Source organism: Toxotes jaculatrix, chromosome 14 (assembly GCF_017976425.1).
Source record: "Toxotes jaculatrix isolate fToxJac2 chromosome 14, fToxJac2.pri, whole genome shotgun sequence".
Classification (NCBI taxonomy): Eukaryota; Metazoa; Chordata; class Actinopteri; family Toxotidae; genus Toxotes; species Toxotes jaculatrix.
Window position 1 is genome coordinate 2,301,215 of NC_054407.1, and position 8,766 is coordinate 2,309,980.

Consider the following 8,766-nt stretch of genomic DNA (forward strand, 5'->3'; position numbering starts at 1 on the left):
TTTGGCTTTCCATGATTTTTTTTTTTTTTTTTTTTTGGTATGAGTGATCCTTATTATTGCAGAGGGCCAGCTCCTCAGCAGGAGAGTACTCCTGTGTAGGAGGGCCCCCTCCTGTCTTCATTTCATTTTTTTTTCCGGTTGGCTGCATGCAGTGCCAAAGCCTTTTCATTATAATTTTGTATACTCATATCATCCTTACAACAGAGACTGATTGAAGCACTAAGGCCTTGTACATACTGTTCACATAAGATCTGACAGTAAGAAATCAAAGGAAGCAAAGCCCCTGGACAGACTTCATCCAGACCCTGTAAACCCAAACGTGTAGTGAGGGTGAGCTGGCAACGTATGGCTGAGGCTCCTGTCCCTGAAGTCTTTAACTCCTTCCTCCAGAGGAGCTTCACATCTATCCCAGGGGGATTCTGGAGACCTGGAATCTCAGTGGTTCAAATCCTCTATTTTGGACACATCTGTTAGGAGTTGTGATCAGAAGGTCATCATGGGCAGCAAACCGAGAACCACCTGTGGACACCGGCGTTGACGGAAGCTGTCGAGTTGAAGAAGGATGTTTTTCAGGCCTGGCTGGTCCAGAAGCAGCAGACTCCAGACTGGGTGCTGACCCACAGAGGTCAGTCTCACCTCCTCCTGCCCCCGTTCATCCACTGTATTCAACTGTTCTTAAATTGCATGCTACGTTTCTGGTTCATTTTTATTTAATTCTGTTGTTCTGATGTATAGATTGTATATATATATATGTGGCTCTGCAGGTGCAGTTTTAGTTTTTAATTCTCTTGTTATTCCCAGGCTGCTGTAACGTGATAGTTTCCCTCACAGGATCTGTCTTGGCCTGGACTAAAACTAGACATAGATGTTCACAACAATCTAATCATCTTTTGATGGCTAAAAAAAGACTAGTGTTTTTGTTGACTAAACTAAAAATATGCATGGTTTTCTTGGACTAAGACTAAAACTAAAACCCATGAACATTTAATCTCAGGACTAAGACTAAATCTAAAACTAGCTGATAAAACACGAGACGACCAACTTGATATCAAACTTTTATTTTGTTACAGAGACACCACCAGAAAACAAAAACTTTAGGCTGTCTGTCATTATCAGTACACTGTCACTGTACGTGTTCACAGAGTCAGGCCAAATATAGCAATTGAGTCTATTAGTCACACAGTTCAGAGTTAGCCATCAACACGGTCCTGCTGGCTTAAATATCATGGCACACTGAAAAAAAAAAGCCTCAGTCCAGCAGTTCTGCTGTCAACACATCTGTCCAGTCTGTGGAGATGGAGGTCACATGACAGTCACATGACGGATGAGATGACTCAGTTTCAGTAGCTATATTTACATGTGCACCTCATTTGACATGAAGTCTTGGATCCCAGTTTAGGAACTGATTTGGTGTCCTGTTCAAACCCACAGTGAAAGCTTTGCAACTCGCATGGTAGTTAGCATTAGCTAGTTAGCATGAGCTAGCTAGCATAAAACAACAAAGGAGATGAAACTTAGAAAATAAAATTCAAAGGGAGATGGACAACAGAATCTGAGGCAGATGAGCAGAGAATGAAGCCAGTCATCAGTGAAATGAATGCACCGTTAAATGTAATACAATATACAGTGTACATGTAAACATTGCCACTGAAAGTGATCACACAGATGCTGAATTTCATAAATACACACTATTAGTTACAACAAAATATCTGTCACCATCGAAGAGCATCTCTGTTTGTTGTCCTCGTGTTAAGGTTTTGAAATTTATGATGTCTTCACAGATCTCATTTCTCAGTCACGCTGATAACTGTAGAACAGCTGAGAACACTAACATTCACTAAACAACATAGTGACCACTGAAGAATCTTCAGTTGGGTTTTGCAGCAGATCTCAGACCGGCCAACTTTCAAAGTTAGTTGGACTTGGTGTGTCAATGTTTCCTGCAACTGTCATCATGATCTCCAACTTTAACAGGTTTCTAACTGAGGTCCAAAACTTCCAAAGTCAAAATCTCCAAAAAATGCTTTAAAAAAACCCAAAAAACTGTACAGGTCTAGAGAGGACGGGTGGCTTTCATGATTACCAAGTATGCATTTACACAAATAAGCATTGTTAATGAAATCCTGGATTATGAAACAGAATATTACACGTTAAAGTGAGACTATGTAACTTTTCATTATATGTGAGCTGTTAGCTGCTTGGGGTCCCCTGCTTCCAGTACCGCTCTGACTGTGAGCCCAACAGAATTTAATGCGCCAACGTCCCGCAGTTACCATCTGTGGCTGCAGAGGGCGCTGGTGCTGCTTGTAAGAAGTTACAGAAAGTTCCATAAAAGTTACACAGTCTCACTTACAGAGTGTTCCAAGGTTTTTCACATGACAGCAGCCTTTTAATAACCACCTTCTATCAAAATGTACTATACCAAACAGATGTGAGAGTTTCAGTGTAATCACAGAAACGAGACAGTCCTCTAAGCCAACTAAGCAGTATGTAAAAGTCACTGGGCTATGGACTGAACACTGGTGTCTGTTAGGGCTGTGGGTGGATGTATTTGTAGGTGGACTGTCTGCAGGTCTGGCTGAATATGTCTATTAGTCTGTGCTAAACATTAGCATTTTCCACTGAGCTAACAACCCAAACCATGGGTCCAGGTTCACATACAGGATATACTGATGAGTATAAAGATACAAATGTCTATTTACAGTAATAGAAACAGCAAACCGTTACTGTTGTCAATCATTATAAACAGCTCATGTCGTCAACTTATTATAAATCTGATAGAAAAAAAATCGAACAAACCTAAACCTACACCACCATTTTGGATCCTGTTGGATTTCGTCTCCTCTTTCAGTCAATGCACTGTCTTTATCATATTAAAGGGCCAGTGTGTAGGGTTATAGGGGGATCTGTTGCAGAGGTGGAATATAAGTATACGTTTTTATTAGTCTATAATTACCTGGAACTAATCCCAGAACAGACGAACCAAGCCCTGGTTCTACAGAGGGCCACCATAGGTCCTCCTTCACCCTGGCAAAGGGAAGGTTGAGGGGACAGGTACTCAGTTAGTTGTAGTCTGCAAACTCACCACTAAATGCTACAAAATTTTATTTATGAGTTTATTTGTCTCATTGCCTGTTTAGACAGTTTTATTTTTGATGTTTCTCAATTCATTTTCTGAGGTTTCAAATGAATGAATGAATGAGTGAGTGAAATCCTACACACTGGTCCTTTAAAGAAATAGCGCAGCACTGGGGAAAATTCACTAATTCAGCGCTTCCAGTGTTTATGCTAAGCTAAGCTAAGTTAACCATGACTGCAGCTGTGTTTAAAGCAAAGATGAGCTTGATATCGATCTTTTCGGATTACTTTCAGACAGAGAACAAATAAGTGTATTTTCCCAAATACTGAACTATTCCTTAAAACATTTTTTTTTTTAATTCAACACATATCTTATTCCAAAATTGAGTGAGCGATTGTATAGGTCGCGACCATTTCGTAGTCCTTCATCTGAGTAAAAACCAAACTGCTGTCTGTTGTATTAGTGAGTTGTTGGAGCTGGACCTGTCAGCAGCAGTGAGCCACAGAAAGCTGTAGAAAATGAACTGAATCACAGCAGCTGGTTTATTAACTGACTTGCAGCTGAAATGCAAAGAGACTTCTTTCTTGGCCCAACTGTAAAATCCAACCAACCATGCACTAATACCAGCGCAGATGGTTGCCATGGCAATTAACAACAACTTCAACAAGCAGATATAAAATGTTCTCTTTCACATACACAAATCAAAAATATCTATATACTGTATCATATCAATAGAGATTTAACAAAAGAAAAAAAGACAAAATAACATTGATTATTATAAATATGACAAAGTTATTAAATAGTAATCTGTGGATCATTCACATTCAGTCTATCTTATAGTTTTAATGACAAACTTTCACCAGCTGGTTGAATCTATGAACATGTGTTGTAACCAGCAGGCCATTAAGTGTGTAACAATAGGTAGCATGAAGGCTAGCTATTTATGTGCTAGCATCACAGACGACACCAACCCAGGTACCTTGTGTATGGAAGCAAGCTAATAAACTGCTACCCACATTTTTATAGAGATCATTTTTCTGCCATTTCTGCTTTAATAGATTGTTACAGTAGAGAAAAAAAGAAGTGGGGTCTGCGGTAAGCACTCTGCCTTTATATATGGTACACACTCTACCACGTGAGCTACTGGCCCCAAGAGCCCTATACACATTTAACTAGTTTATAACCAGTACCAGACCCAAACTAAAGACTCTCATGTAAACTTAACCTTGAGCCCATTCAACATAAGGAGCTCAATTGAAATTTGCTTGTTAAGGCCACAAACGTCTTGCTTGAGTGTTTCAGGGTTTACACGCTCCAGTTAATAATACAGCTAACACTTTAGGATTAGCTCGTCACATAAAATCTGCTCTTTAATTCTCTTTAAACAGCACCATCGTAAAGATGCAGCAGTGGGAAAACTAAAATGTCTAAATAGAATGTGATTTTCATATATTTATTTGCAAATAGCACGTCATAAATTACTACTACAAATATCTGCAGATTAAAACATCTCAAAGACATGAGTGGTTTCCTCTTGCTAAATCAAGCTTAGGCCCCTGGTTCTATCTAAGGGGCCCTCCTCCTGTGATGGTAATGATTAGGCACAGTGACACTCTGCCAGTAAAATGTTCATTCTTGGGCTCACCACAACATCATGTGCTCATTAAAGGGGAGTGTCGGTGTAATAACTGTACTCAGGGCTAGTCACAGTTTTCGTTTTGGTGTCCAGAAATCTGCCTGGACACACTGTACCTCCTTGTACTCTGCTCTGGCACAGATGCAGGCATTGTGTAATATATTTGGGGATTCAGTTCAGTTCTCAGAGGGATTTTTTTAAAAATCACATAATCCTCTTTCATCCAAGTTGCACTTCCCATTATCTTCACCCACCATTACCTTAATTCACAACACGTCTGCTTGTAAAGCCATGATTTTAAATTGCTCACAGATGAGAGCCACCACTTTGACTATTGATTGTACGCCTTTCTTAATAAGCTATAACACCAAGGTTTCAAACACAAATCAAAATTCCAAAATAAAGTTTTCATTTCCACTACACCAGATCTAACAAGGCCATAATTTTCCTGTCAGTTTTCTCTTCTCCATTAAAACAGATGCCCTTCTTGATCTTGCACACAAAACTATACTTACATTTGAAACTAAGATATTCTCTTTCAAATATTTGTGCTGAGTACAGGCAGTGTATTCAACTGAAATTATACTCCCTGACCTTTCACATCAAACCACATTACATTTCTTGGGTTTGATTAGATACCATATTCAACATCTGTTGTACGAAAATACACTTCTCTGTCTCCAAGACTATACACACTCAATTACGCATGGGGTTAAATTCTTTTTTAATCTGTGTGACAGTATTCTTGTTAAACACAGTCTTACTGAAACTCATGAAATGAGCATGGACTGTAAATCATAATGGTACAGACGCAGTCCTCATTCAGATGCATGTAATCACAGATTTGTATGCAAAAATTAAAGAACTACTTATGAAAATATTATATTCCTGTCACTCCTCCATATTTTGTTATAATATTAGCACATCTGTATCCTGCCATTTGCATGTTAGTGTCATGAGAAAATATTTAATGGTTAAATAAAGGCTTTCTGTATATAAAAACTTGACTAAATAAAATCTTAGCACAAGTTGTAAAGTGAAGCCAGGTTCCTGGGGCTAAAGTTAATATATGTATATGCACCTTAGAAACTTAAACTACTGCCTGCTTGTGCTTGTTCTACACATCTGGCGAGAATAGGCTGCAGTTAGGACTAAACCATTTCAGGATAATAACTAATTGTGATTTACATGAAAATAACTGCATAACATGATGCAGTGGCATGTTGAGGCCCTCCCACAGTTTAACTTATAAGTAAAACTAAGTTTTCAGGAAAATGACCTGTAGTTCACACTGGGTCTGAAATCACACAACCAAATGTGAGCTGCATTTGACAACAGCAGTTTCCAGGACACAACATTATCCACCTATGATACTGGCAACTTGCTGGAAAGTCATGTCTGCCAACGAAGCTTGAAGTTTAGATTTGGGACTGATGACCCACACTGCTGAGAGCTGTGAACTTTAGCTGCTTGGTCCCGATGTAGAAATTTGAAGCTAACGCGCTAGTGTTAGTGCTAATTGCTAGCTAACTGTCTGAAAATAATGTAAGGAGATTGTTCATCTGGAGAAAGACTCATCAATCTGTTCATCTTCTTAAACCACAAAAATACACACTTTCTTGAACCATAACGATACAGAAGGGTGTTTCTTTTTCAAAGAAATCATCTTTGGCCAAGTATAAACACTACAGAGGAACACAGAGAGCGTGTTAGCAAGACAACAGCCCAGAATTTCATTTCATTAAAGCTGTTCAACTCCAGGAATTAAAGTTAATTGGCTACAGCTGTGGAAATTTGCACATGATAAGTTGTCAATAATTTCTTCACCTCTCAATTTTACCTCTGTTTGGAAACTGCTTTGTCAAAATTCAGTTTTGATTCAAAAATAACAAATTGTCCTGAAGGGTTTGCTAACATTTAGCTCTGGTCCTACATCGACTTCTATTTAATATTCAGTCCCAGTATTTCACAGACTGGACTGCCCTTAGTGACATGCAGGCACAAACCTCCTGCACATAAAACCACAGCATGTATTATCATGGAGGCAAACAATGAGAAAGTAAACCCTAAATTTGAATGACTTGAAAAAATCTTTTTAAATCTAATATCAAAACATTGAATCCATTACTAAATATGGAGCAGTCTAACTTTGCTGAAAATGCTGACCCACGGGTCTAAAAATGACAAAGGGGACAGTGAAAACCCCGACTGTGCACCAGACTCATGAATAAGATCCTTCAGCTGTGAAATTAATCCACAATGGCTTGTCTCTATCTTTAAACCCCATAACAGGTAACATGATGATGTGGCTCCAAACCCTGTGCAGCTTTATACCACTCACAACATTCACTCCAGCTACTGCCTGTTCTCTCCAAACGTCCCGCTCAAATTCACAGCACAGAAGTGTCCTCTCTCCACTGTTAGCTAGAAAACCAAATGCACCAATGCATGTAAATGAGCTGAGAGCAATGTCACACTCATCCATACAGTCTTCATATATCAGCCTGTTTATATATTGTAATGTTGAGTCCTTTCCATTCACCTATTGTGTATTCCTTTAAAAGACATGTCAAAGTACTGATAACTCTTTACAACGCCATTAGCATCATCATCACCATTATCTTCATCGTGGGCCTGCACCTAAAAATTCAATAAGCAAAGCAAAGTCTGACCCAAAGTGGAATTTGTACACAGCTACAATATCCACTGTTTGCTGTAATCATTTGGACGCTGTCTTCAAGCTTCAGTAATTGTGCTCTCTTATATATCCCATGTGATCCAAACGCGAGGATCTTTGTGTTCTCAGGCAGGTTTCCTTCAAAACACAGACCGCTGACAGTCTGCACTAACACAGTACATCTATGTGACTAGCCCACAGCCACACGACTTTTCTGCTGATGGCACTTGGGCACCAAGTTCAAATAAGAATGTAAACACTGGGCTGAGAAAAGGATAAGTAATGTCTGTTAAATAGTCTATATGAGGTTTTGTGTCTTATAATTGGTAACGTGTACATTTAAAAAGGTAAAAAATTTCATCATTTTTTTCCTCCAACATCAGTGGAGTGATAAATTCAACCACTCATGCAAAATACTACTACAGCAAAGGTAGCGTGGATTTATACAGTACAGCAGTACAGAGGAGTTTGAGAGTACGAGTAACAGAGCCACTGTTAACTGGGAAAAAAGGGTTATGAAGATAAATTAAGAAAAAAATGTTATAAGAATATAGTTGTTATTATACAAGAAAAGGGGGATAATAGTACAGGAATTAAGTTGTAATTTCATGTAACTTTGATTTAAATTACAATTTTACATGACAGACAGGAAGTTCCAATGTTAATAAAATGAAGTTGTAATTTTCTAAGTAAATAAGTAAAAATGTAAAATTATTTAAATATATTTTATATTAACACTCTCTTGTAGTAAACAGGTGAAAAGCCTGTCATGTAGTGAGGGTTACTGATTTTCTTGTAAAACTAAGGTTTAATTAAACTAAGGTTCTACTTTTTGTTGTAAAATTAGTCTTTATTATCTCAGTAATTCTGTCTTTTTAAAATTATATGCAAGTCTTGTGAATTATAATTTAGTTCTCAAAATTACAGCTTCTTGCTTTTAAAACTATTGTGTTGTATGTATTGTAAATTCTTGTAAAATTCTTGTAGCTTTTGTGACTTATAGTTTTTTTTTAACTATATAATATATAAAAATTGCTCTTTCTTATGTTTTAGTTTAATATTATGCTTTCTTCATGATGACAATTTTCTTTGTGTATTTCTATGGCTGCATTGTGAAATTATGACTGAATTCTTGTAATATTGTCCATCCATCCATTAGCCATACTGATTATCTTTTATGGATCTTTGGGGGGGGGGCTGGAGCCAAGACGTGGGGTACACCCTGGACAGGTTTCCAATCTATGACAGGGCTGACATATCAGGCACAGGGCTGTACTTTCTTGTAAATTTACTACTACAACTTTATTCCTGAAACATCAGGTTGAGTTTGTTCTCGACAGTGGCCTGAATACTGCATCATAATTACACCCATAA